Source organism: Myotis yumanensis, unplaced genomic scaffold (assembly GCF_028538775.1).
Source record: "Myotis yumanensis isolate MYYU_CA2020_CCGP unplaced genomic scaffold, mMyoYum1.0.hap1 SCAF_2, whole genome shotgun sequence".
Classification (NCBI taxonomy): Eukaryota; Metazoa; Chordata; class Mammalia; order Chiroptera; family Vespertilionidae; genus Myotis; species Myotis yumanensis.
In genome coordinates this window covers 212,820,165-212,831,900 of record NW_027223753.1, presented here as the reverse complement: position 1 = coordinate 212,831,900, position 11,736 = coordinate 212,820,165, and the positions used below count along the sequence as shown (strand labels likewise).

General features: G+C 48.6%; 1 non-coding gene across 1 annotated transcript; it reads right to left on the bottom strand.

Annotated features, from left to right (window-relative positions):
- Positions 1-3,420: 3,420 nt before the first annotated feature.
- On the bottom strand, positions 3,421-3,524 carry LOC139004566 (U6 spliceosomal RNA). Its single transcript, XR_011470440.1, has one exon. It is a non-coding gene; the product is annotated as a U6 spliceosomal RNA (small nuclear RNA).
- Between the last annotated feature and the right edge of the window lie 8,212 nt (positions 3,525-11,736).

Here is an 11,736-nt window from a genome sequence, read left to right as displayed (position 1 = left end):
GTAATTGGCGTACGACCGCTACCCTTCCCATTGGCTATCAGCGTATCCTTATGCAAATTAACTGTCAGCCAAGATGGCGGCCGGCAGCCAGGCAGCTGGAAGCGAACATGAGGCTTGCTTGCTGCAGTGACTGCAGACTCCAACATTCCCCGCCTGCCTTGCCGGCCTCTCAGCTGGCAGTTTGAAACATTCTAACAAATATAGGCCGGGATCTCAGAGCTGAAGTTATACATTGTTTTGATTATAGAACCGAAACAAACCAGATACGAAGCGTCAGAGCTAGAGCCAGAGCTAAAGCTGGCCCAGAATAAAATAAAAAAAAGGAGCGGTTGGGAGCTTCAATCAACAACCGCCAGCCTGAAAGCAGCCCTCAGCCCCTCACCCAGACTGGCCAGGCACCCCAGTGGGGACCCCCACCCTGATCCAGGTCACCCTTCAGGGCAAACCAGCCAGCCCCCAGGCCTCTATCCTATATAGTAAAAGGGTAATATGCCTCCCAGCACCGGGATCAGCGGAGCCGTGAGGCCTCCTGGCACCGGATCAGCGTGACAGGGGGCAGCACCCAAACACCCTGATCGCCCTGCGGCTCTGTGTGTGACAGGGGGTGGGGCCACAACCTCCCTATCCGCCCTGCTCTGTTCGTGACAGGGGAAGGCGCCCCAACCCCCTGATCAGACCTGCTCTGTGTGTGATAGAGGGCAGTGCCGCAACCTCCCCACCCCCACGGGCCCTGCTCTGTGTGTGACAGGGTAGAGCCATAACCTCCCCATCAGCCCTGCCCTGAGTGTGACAGTGGCGGCACCCCAACCCCCTGATTGGCCCTGCTCTGTGCGTGACAGGGGGCAGCGCCCCAACTCCCCAATCGGCCCTGCTCTGAGCCCGACCAGGGGCTGCATCTAGGGATTGGGCCTGCCCTCTGCCACCTAGGAGCAGGCCTAAGCCAGCAGGTCGTTATCTCCCAAGGGATCCCAGACTGCGAGAGGGCACAGGCGGGGCTGAGGCCCCCCCCCCTTCCCAACTCCCGAGTGCACAAATTTTTGTGCACTGGGCCTCTAGTCTTACTAATAAAAGCCTGGGTGGTCCTCATGCTGTCACACTGTGATGCCCTCACGCCATCACAAGATGGCTGCATGCACAGTGTAGGCAGGGCCCGGTGTCTACTCTGTATGGCTTCCGCCGGGTTTCCCGTGGCTCCGTGCCTGCTGTGGAGACGGGACCTCCAGCTCCTGCCTACATCTTTGGGGCAATCCATTGAGAAACCCTGGATGGGTGGGCAGGGCCTATCTCTTTGGGGTGATCATTCGTGGGGCTCCCTCACTGTGAGAGAGTACAGGCCAGCCTGGCCCCCCCAGCCCCCCGAATGCACAAATTTTGTGCACCGGGCCTCTAGTAGAGATATAAGCAGAAGAAAAAAAGGGAAAAGAATTCTCCTTGTGATAAGAAATCTTAGGATTTACTCCCTTAACTGCTTTCCTATGCATCACACAGCAGTGTTTAGCTATAGCCATCTCATTGTACATTACATCCCTACTACTCATTTATCCTAAGACTGGAAGTTTGCACTTTTTGACTCTCTTCCTCCAATTCCCCCTCCCCCATCATCCAACTCAGGCAACCACAAGTCTGATCTCCTTTCCTATGAGTTATTTTTAATTCCACATATAAGTAAAATCATATACTATTTGTCTTTCTCTGTCTGACTTTTTTCACTTAGTGTAATGCTTTCAAGGTTCATTCATGCTGTCACAAATGGTAGCATTTCCTCTTTTATTACTTTTAAAGGCTGATGGCCATGGATTTTGAAGTCATCATCCCAACCAGGAAGATGTCCAGGCAAATGGCAGGCGGGAGCCCAGAATGAGTTCTTCTTTTAATTCACTCGCACATTTGCACTTTGACATTGTGGACCCAAGAATTGATAACTGGTGGAAACTCCATTTTGATTGTCATAATAAAAAATCAATTGGTGCACAGCTTTATTTTAGCATTTCATTAGTAGGTTATGAGCTTATGATGAAAACAAAGTAATTTGAAATTTTTCAAAAGGTTGAAATGAAGATATCACTAGGTTTGTAGATTGGAGAAATATAACAATATGGGCCACCTTTATGATAAGTTAGGGAAGTTAGTTTCTATGTTAAATGACTGATAAATCAATCAATGTCAAGTTGGGGGAGTTTTCTCTCTGTGTGCTGCAGTGCCTGTCTTCAGTATTGTCAACCAGTGAATGGAAGCCAAACGCATTCAAATGATCACCACTGCAGCTGTAACAAACACAAGTAACTGTGAGTGAGTAAGGGCTAACCGTCTTCCAGGCTGTGCTAAGCATTGTACAGGATGACCACAGTTGATACCCATAGCAGATAGACCTTATAATGAATCCATGATCACATAAGCAAGCAGACGCAAAGAACTGAAATATACCCAACGTCACAAAGGGTAGGAGCCAACATTTGGACTCAGTTTGTCTGATTCCTTTGCCCAGAGTCTTAATCATAGGACCCTGCTGTCTCCCAGTGATTCAAGTTCATGCAGGAGAGGAGGCCTATGAGAACCTTGACAGGCTTGGATATCCAGAACCTTCCAAAATGAAATGTGACAGGGTGAATTTCTTTTTTTCAAAATATATTTTATTGATTTTTTACAGAGAGGAAGGAAGAGGGATAGGGAGTTAGAAACATCGATGAGAGAGAAACATCGATCAGCTGCCTCCTGCACACTCCCCACTGGGGATGTGCCCGCAACCAAGGTACATGCCCTTGACTGGAATCGAACCCGGGACCCTTGAGTCCGCAGGCCAACGCTCTATCCACTGAGCCAAACCGGTCAGGGCCAGGGTTAATTTCTTAATGAAGCTGCACTCATGCTCTGGAAGTCCCTGTGCAAATATGGAAAGGGGACAAATTCTTTCCAGTATCATCATCTACAAGAAAGATGAGAGGCTCTACTTATTAGCTTGTTGAAGTGATTCTACTGTGCTGATGTGGCTGTCATAAATGCTAATAGCATCTGGAAAGTGTTTTTTAGACCACAAATCAATCTACAATGTTATGTGAATGTATGTGTTGCATTGTACGTATTGATTCTGCTATAAAAACTGAAGATAGCTATGGGAAAGTGCTTTGTAAACCACAAATCACTACACATCATCGGTGACATGCTCATTCTAGGGATAGATATGGATTCTTCGGAGGAGAGGGAATTTGGAGCAATTCTCCCTGTTCCTGGCTGGAGCCCCCACTCTGCGTCTAGAGCACAGCACTAGGGCGTGGCACCATGCTTTACTCAGAGAAACTGGAGTGGGCTCCAGGAAGGTCTCATCACTGAGGTCTCTGGGGAGAGCAGGGAGGCCTCCTGAGCAGGTCCCACATGTCTTGAAAGAGAAGGAGACAGGCCTGGGCTTTTTTTTTTTTTTTTTTTTTTAACATGGAACGCTTCACGAATTTGCGTGTCATCCTTGCTCAGGGGCCATGCTAATCTCTATATCGTTCCATTTTTGGTATATGTGCTGCCGAAGTGAGCACAGGGCTGGGTTTTTAATGTGCAGATCATGGGCGTGCATGAGTTGACCCTCCCTCCAGCCCCAGTGGAGGGAGCCCCCAGGCATTTTCAGCGGCTTGTGTAGGTGTGGGGCACAAGGGAAAGGGGGTGAGGCAAGAGCAGTCGGCAGTCAGACACCAACACGGAGTCAGATTCCTCTTTACATGCTGGCTCCGTGCCAGCAGTGCTGGCCCCAATCCAAGTCCATGAGATTCCTGCACACGCACATTCTTTCTCTCTTGAACTTGGACTTGGGAGGAAGCCAATCCCAACACGACTGCCATCTCTCTTTAGAATGCTCTGCAAGCAGCCAGCCAGCCAGGCTCTGGAACCTCAGCAGTCACAAGAGGAATCAGACATGTGCCTGCACCCTCCACTGCACCCCAGGTAAGGTGGTCCACTCAGGTAAGGCGAGCTTTGCTCACGACCTCTCTGGACTCTCTCACTAGGTTCTGGGTGAGGGGCAGGCACCCACCCCTCACCTTTGGGGTGAAACTCGCAGTGTGGCTCATGCTGAGCGACTTCTCTTCAGAGTCTTACCTGTCTCCACTGTCACCTCCTACCTTTCCCCACCTGGTGTTGAGAGGTTCATGAGTAGCGCTTCTGCTTGTAGTTTTGGGCTAAATCTATTGCAATTTATCCCTCGCATTCCCCTTAGGAACTTCCTATCTATTGTACCTGGGGGGACGTCTAAACCTCCTGCTACATTTATGTCCTTCAGTTACTTCTCAGAGGGATCTGAGATGGTCGATGATAGAACTTCATGTTCCATCGGTCAGTTTCAAATACAGTTCGAGACCTTTCTGCTCTGGCCTTCGTCTCCTCAGAAGCCCCGCCTCCCCATGTGGCACGGCTTTGGTGATCCTCATGGTTTCTCAGAGACGCAATGCAGGTTCCAAGAGAGTGGAAATTATGTCTATAGAAAATATAGGTCTTAAAGCATCAAGAGCAATGGTTTTTAATCACTTATATTACAGAATCTTCATCGTCAAAGGAGTTTTTTTTTAATTCTTCAGTATGTTTATTTTTGAAAAGTTATAGAAAGACTTCCTTCAAATATAGTTATGACATTTGTATAATGCTTTCAATTTGCAAAGAGTTTTTATGCATATTATCTTTTTTTCCATCACCATTTGTCACTTCTATGTCCTTTTCCACCTCCATCTACGCTCCTCCCCAAATCATCACACTTTTGTCCATGTCCATGAGTTCTCTCTTTTTCTCCTTTTTTTTGCTCAATCCCTCCATCCCCCAATACTCCCTCCCACCCTCCATCACCAGGTCAGGGGTAGCCTACAGGCATAGCAGCTCCTGTTAGCGGATAATATAGGAAATGATGCATACTTTATGCAATAATTTGATTTTTAAGAGAAAGTGTTTTATTTATTCAGAGTTTACTGAAATCCATACGGGAGAAAGCTGAAGATGATTTGGTTAAGTTCCAGAATCATTCAGGTCTCAGGCAACAAGGCGGGGAAGGGAAATCAGGCCATGGATTACAAATACATTGTGGAGGTAGATTTCCCAAGTCTGCAAGGGAGGGTCAAATCACGCACGCCTGTGACCTGCACATGAAGTCTGCGACGCTTCTCCCTGTTCAGGGCGTCTCAGCTTTCCTCCATCTCTTGTTAAGCAATTTAAGCTTTGTGTTTACATGCTGCCCAAAGAAATCAATTCAGTTTTTTTAAAGGCAAGAAACACATAGAAATAGATATTAATATAGCCACATAAAAAAGGCAACATGGAAAGAGCCTCAGCTAGTGGTGGCCTGTGTTGTTGGTCCCAGGGGGAGGGTTTATGAAGGTGGTGTGTAGGCTGGGGACTCATGGTGTGACTAGGATGGACTATTGGTTGTAAGTGAAAGACCCGTTCTGCATTCTCCAGTCCTCATCTGCCAGTTCTAATGAAAAATGTCCCCCCCCCCACCCCCCCGCCCCCCGCCCCACGACATGATTCCCAGTTTCACTGGACAGATCTTCACCCTCATTCTCAACACTGTCCCTTGCTGTGTCCGCAGCTTCACTGAGGCTCGGGGCCTGCAGCCCTCTCTGAAGGCAGAGGGGTCTCTTGGGAATAACCTCTCGCACTGGGGAGCCGGCCTCTTAGGAAACGCAAAATGGAGACATTCGGTCTGACTCTGTCCACTTGGTGCAGCGATTCTAGGACCGATTTAGATTTTGTTGAAATTATTGTAACATTTTAGAACATGACACACGTGAATGCAAATGACGCACGCAGACGCAAGCACCGGAAGGCAGGAGTCCCGGCCATCTGTGCTCCCCAGATGGAGCGCTCCAGCCCGGGAGTAACGTGGCTCGCGTTGAGATGCGGAGCGCTGGCCACTCTGCTGGCTAAATGTCCAGCGGCTTCTGCTTATTTTAACAAACAATCACTGAGAACACAACCATTTTTCCTTGTTGTCTTTATTATATTAGACATTTTGTCATAAAGTTTTCACTGTAGAAAAGTTAGAAAATGTTAAAATATTAAAAATTGCCCCAGTATCACCACTCACCAATAACCATGATAAATAATTTGGTTTATATTGCTATGTAATTAGTTAAAAATCATATTATATAGTAGTTTTTTATCTTTATTGTTGAGAGTATTACAGATGTCCCCCGTTTCCTCCCCCGCCCCCTATTGCTCCCTTCCACCCAGATCCCGCCCCACCCCAGGCCTTCACCACCCTGTTGTCTGTGTTCATGGGTAATGCATATATGCATATAAGTTCTTTGGTTAATATATAAAGAACTCCTATAACTCAATACCCCCCAAAACAGCAAAGAACCCAGTTTAAAAAATGGACAAAGGACTTGCATAGACATTTCTCCAAAAGATGATACACAAATGTCCAAAAAGCATATGAAAAGATACTCAATATCACTTGTCATTAGAGAAATGCAAATCAAAACCAAATGAGACATTGCCTGGGTGACTGGAGGGTCTTTGAAGGAAGGACATGAGGGAATGAGATGTTACAAGTGTCTGTCCTGCTCATTGCAAAAAGAGACACTCAGATGTGTGCCAAGGAAGTGAGAAAGCCAATGACATGCAACAAAGACCTCACAAACAAGTGAGAGGAGTTGGCAGTGAGAATATTACCACAAAGACTTCCCTACTGGCAGCCTTCGTCTGCCAACTGGCTTTCTGAGAGCTCAAAAAAGACCGTTGATAATATTGAGTTGGCTCTTCAGTCACTGTTACCTTGTTCTTAATAGTAAATGTGGTCAGCATCCCTTTCTACCCTAACTAGGGCAAACTTATTTCTGGAATAAATGCAGCCCTCACAATACAGACGGGCTCTGTTCCAGAAAAATTCATTTCTAGGTCAGTTGAGCACAAGTTGGAACTCATTTGTAGTTGGAAAACAATTCTAGATAAGGTCTTTAAGTCATCAGTTCTTATGATTCAAATCTTAGAAAGGGTTCTTAGGACCAATAATAACCATTGGCCATTTCTAATAGAACCTTCTGTGGTTCAGTCAAGAAAACTTGATGAAGAATTCCAGGCCTAAGGCTTCTCCCTCCCTCTAGGATTCTAGTCACTGTAGTATAGACACAAATACTGTTTTCCCAATAAAGGCCAGATGTTATGTTAATTGCCAGGCCAGTGCCCAATGCCCACACCGATGCATGGCTTCAGGGACGCTTTGATGGGAACACAGGTTTGACCTGTGTCCAGAGAAGGGCCTCTATGGGAAGCTTAAAAAACGGCTCCCCAAAAGATACTTGTAATCCCTGGAACCTGTGGATGTGACCTTGTATGGAAAAAAAAAGGAAGAAGAAGAAAAAAAAGAAAGTCTTTGCAGATGTAAATAAGTCAAGGATCTTGGGATGAGCAGATTGTCTTGGATTGTCCAGGTCGGTCCTAACTGCAATCACATGTACTCTTTCTAAGGAGGCAGAGGAAGACTTGATAACAGAGGAGAAGGTGACTGGGAGGTAAAGCAGAAGGAGAGTTGAAAAGTTGACCTTGAAGATTGGAGTAATGTGGCCACGAGTCAAGGGATGCCTGTCATCCGCCACAAGGGATTGGGGAGACAAGAAGCCTGACACCCTGAAGCCTCTGGAGGGCATGCAGCCCTCCTGACACCTTGATTCTGATCCAATAACCCTGGTTTCAAGCTTCTGGTCCCCAGGACTGTGAGAGAACAACCTGGAGTTGTTTTAAGCCATAAGTTTACAGCAATGTGTTACAGCGGCCACAGGAAGCTAATACAGCTGCTATCGGCCACTTGCACCCACCCTTGGCCCTCTGGTAAATGACCCCAGGTGACTATCTGCAGGAGACAAGAGCAGGGAGAACATGCAAACAGATGGGGAGGGAAAGGGAGACACTTGCCTTTAAAGGCACGGTGACCCGGCCCTGCCTTAAAGACCCTTAACTTAAATACATATGCATATTACTTATAAAATCAGACCCAGTAAATTCCATATTTTCACTCCTGCTCCCTTTGGGAGGAAAGAACAGGAAGTAAAATGGGTTGATTGCAAAATGGCCCCATCCCTACCCCACCCCCTCCCAAGCTCACATTATGGGGAAAGCAGAGCCCCTCCCAGTCCCACCCAGCACCAGTCGTTTGGTGCTTCCTTCCCCACTGGAGTGTGTGAGGTGCACAAGGACGTTGCTGCGTGCAGATCGCTTGGAAAATAGCGCATCCCTGTATCAAAACAGGTGTGATGATATGCAGCGGATGATTAAGTACCAACACTCGCCCTGTCTGAGCACTTGCCCAGATGTCTGGAAGAGTCAAGATTACACATTGATTTTCCCAGCACCGGAAGGAATGAGGGCTGGTGAGCACGTTGAGCTCAGCCAAGGAGACATACGTGTTGCATCTCTGCACATGCAAATGCTCACTTACAACCAGCCACTGGGCTGAAGCCAAGCCAAGGAGACATACGTGTTGCATCTCTGCACATGCAAATGCTCACCTACAACCAGCCACTGGGCTGAAGCCACGTCTGTCCCCTGAGGAGCAATTGGCCTCTCACCTACACGGACCACACTTCTGCTTCAGGACAAGCTCTGAGCCCAGGTCCAAAGTGGTGCTTCCTGGAAAGTAAGTTTGGTTTCACCCAAGGCACTTGTCCTGAGCTGGCGCAGCTTTTGCAGGATGGAAGACAGCCCTCCTGAACCTCGCTTCTCCTGCTGGGGGTTGCCTGGCATTTATCACCAGGAATCTTCAGGTCAGGGGCAGCCTCCAGGCACAACAGCTCCTGTTAGCGGATAATATAGGACAGTGATGGGGAACCTTTTGAGCTCGGCGTGTCAGCATTTTGAAAAACCCTAACTTAACTCTGGTGCCGTGTCACATATAGAAATTTTTTGATATTTGCAACCATAGTAAAACAAAGACTTATATTTTTGATATTTATTTTATATATTTAAATGCTATTTAACAAAGAAAAATCAACCAAAAAAAAATGAGTTCGCGTGTCACCTCTGACACGTGTGTCATAGGTTCACCATCACTGATATAGGACATGATGCATACTGTATGCAAAAATGGTGGTCATTTTAATGTGTAAGCGAACAGAACCCAAGATTTTGGTCGTCCCGGCACCTCATGCTGACCTACCACTTTATGTGCCTTCTGTAAGTGCAGGAGAGGAGGTTATGGTGATGAAAACCACCGGAACTTCAGTGGGATAAGCTCAGAAAGGGTCCCTCTGCTGAGGATCGTCAGGGATCATAACATGTGTCCTATCTGAGGCCACACTGTGTGACCAGCCACAAGTCAAATGGCCGCCTGACCCCTTTACGAGGCGGCGGGGACTGTAGCCTCAGCGAGTGGCCCATGCTGAGTGCCTGCAGCGACCTCGCCTCTAGGGCAAACCCAGTGACCCGCGCTGCCTAAAGGAGTGGCGCAACCTCCCCCTGCCCAGCCCAGCCTCCCACATTGTATTTGATTTGCTTATGCAGAAAATCACTGGAGTTCAGGCCACATGCCCTGCCTATCCCAGCACAATCCTTCATCCAGCCGAGACAAGCACCCGGGGGAGAGCGAGCCGCCGAGGCCACTGCCTCCTGGAAAGTTTTCCATCCATTGCAGATCCACCCCCGCCTGTGCCTGGATCCCACTCCTGTGACCGGTCTTCCTGCGGCAACTGGGCCCATGATGTCCGTTCCTATCTCCAGTGCGTCCTCCCACAAACACCTAGGGCGGTGTTTCCACCCAGCAAAGCATGATGAGGCCTCACCTCCCCAAGCTCGGACATCTCTGGAGTGTTGGCCAGTGAGCACCTGCTAAGCAAAGCCTGGCTTCCTGTTAATTACTCTCACAAAGATAACTCACAGAGAAGCACAAAGCTAATGGGAGAAAATAAATTAGGCTGGATAAGCAAGGGAGAGAAAACACACAAAGGTAACAGGAGGAAAAGTAGCTGTGGGGAAGGGCTGGATGAACAGAGAGAGCGGGGCCAGGGCTCCTGGAGGCAACTGTAGCGGGTAAGAAACCCAGTGGAGATCAGACATGCGAGTCACAGATAAATGGAACAAGTGTTGCTTCGTGAGATGAAATGCCCAGCCAATTTAATCCACTAATCGCTGTTTGTTTCATGAAATTGACTGATTGTCAAGACTCCTCTCTCCTTGTTACATTGCCTGATTTATTTTAAGAATAAAACTGTTGCATAGCCTTTGTGGCTCAGGGGTTGAGCGTCGACCTATGAACCAGGAGGTCACGGTTCTATTCCCCGCCAGGGCACATGCCCTGGTTGCGGGCTCGCTCCCCAGTGTGGGGGGTGCAGGAGGCAGCTGATCAATGATTCTCTCTCATCACTGATGTTTCTATCTCTCCCTTTCCCTTCCTCTCTGAAATAAAAAAATATATATTTAAAAAAGAATGACACTGTCACCCCCTGAATGACAGACTAAAAGATGGCGCAGAGGAGGAGGCCTGTCCTGGGAGCACGACAGCGTTGTCTCAGTCAGGAAGACAGGGAGCCCTTCAGGGACAGGAGCACAGCGGGGGAGGCAGCACTGACAGCACCTGCTAACTCAGTGGTTCTCAACCTTCTGGCCCTTTAAATACAGTTCCTGATGTTGTGACCCAACCATAAAATTATTTTCGTTGCTACTTCATAACTGTAATGTTGCTACTGTTATGAATCAGAATGTAAATATCTGATATGCAGGATGGTCTTAGGCGACCCCTGTGAAAGGGTCATTCGACCGCCAAAGGGGTCGCGACCCACAGGTTGAAAACCGCTGTAACTAATGCCGGTCGGTGCCCCTTAGATGGAACGATCCATGGCCTCAGTGTCAGGCCCTCTGTGTGTTCTGTCCTCCACGACAGGAAACTGAGAGTTAGGCTATCCGTTAAGTCTGATTCCATAGAAACAGAAAATAAAGGAATAGGGAGGGAGAGAGCAGACTCCAGGAGCCAGCTCGCTGGGCCGATGGTTCGTGTCCTGCTCCCAGCAGCTGTTCCCTCAGCAGCAGCGTCTCACCACTGGGTGCAGAGGGTCCTCCTACTCCCACCCCCTGGGTCCCTCGGCAGCCTGAGTGGCTGGGTCATTGTAGGTTCCCTACCAAGGCCTGGTGGGATCAACAGCTGTTGTGTGGCTATCACATTCCAGGCACTTCCAGACAGCCCCCTGCTCCTTACAGGCAGAGGAGAGAAGGAGCAGTGGCTGAGTGATTCCCCAGCGTCTGAGAAGAGGTGGTTTGAGATCTGAGGCCATCTGATGCCCCAGCCCCACCCCCCCTTTCCCACTGAGCCATGCTGTCTCTTTCACGAGGTACCTTCTTAGGAACTTGCTGAGACTGCGTAGTAGCATCAGGGAAACAAGCCTATCAGAAGGCGCGGAGTCTCACTGTGCTGTGATGCTCACGGCTTCTGCTGGGAGGGAGAACCAGGCCTATGGGCTTCTCCACCATCGTTTTCTCATTTCCAAGCAAACGCCTGCAAGGGTGTTTCCTGTGACCCTTGCATGTCCTTGGAAACTCACTCCACAAGCCTCCTGGGTGCCTAGAGGTCAGTTTCCATGTGGAGTGGTTAGAGGTGATAAAGGCACATTCCTGACGGCAGGATGTTCAAGGTTAAGTGAAGGACACAGCCATGGTCCGATGAACTGCCTGTCACCTAATGACGGCAATGCAGGCCCAGCACCAGGGCTGAGAAAGAGCATCATGCCTTCCCCAACTGCTTATTGAGGGCTCGCTCTGCCTCCCTGTCTCTGTCTGTTG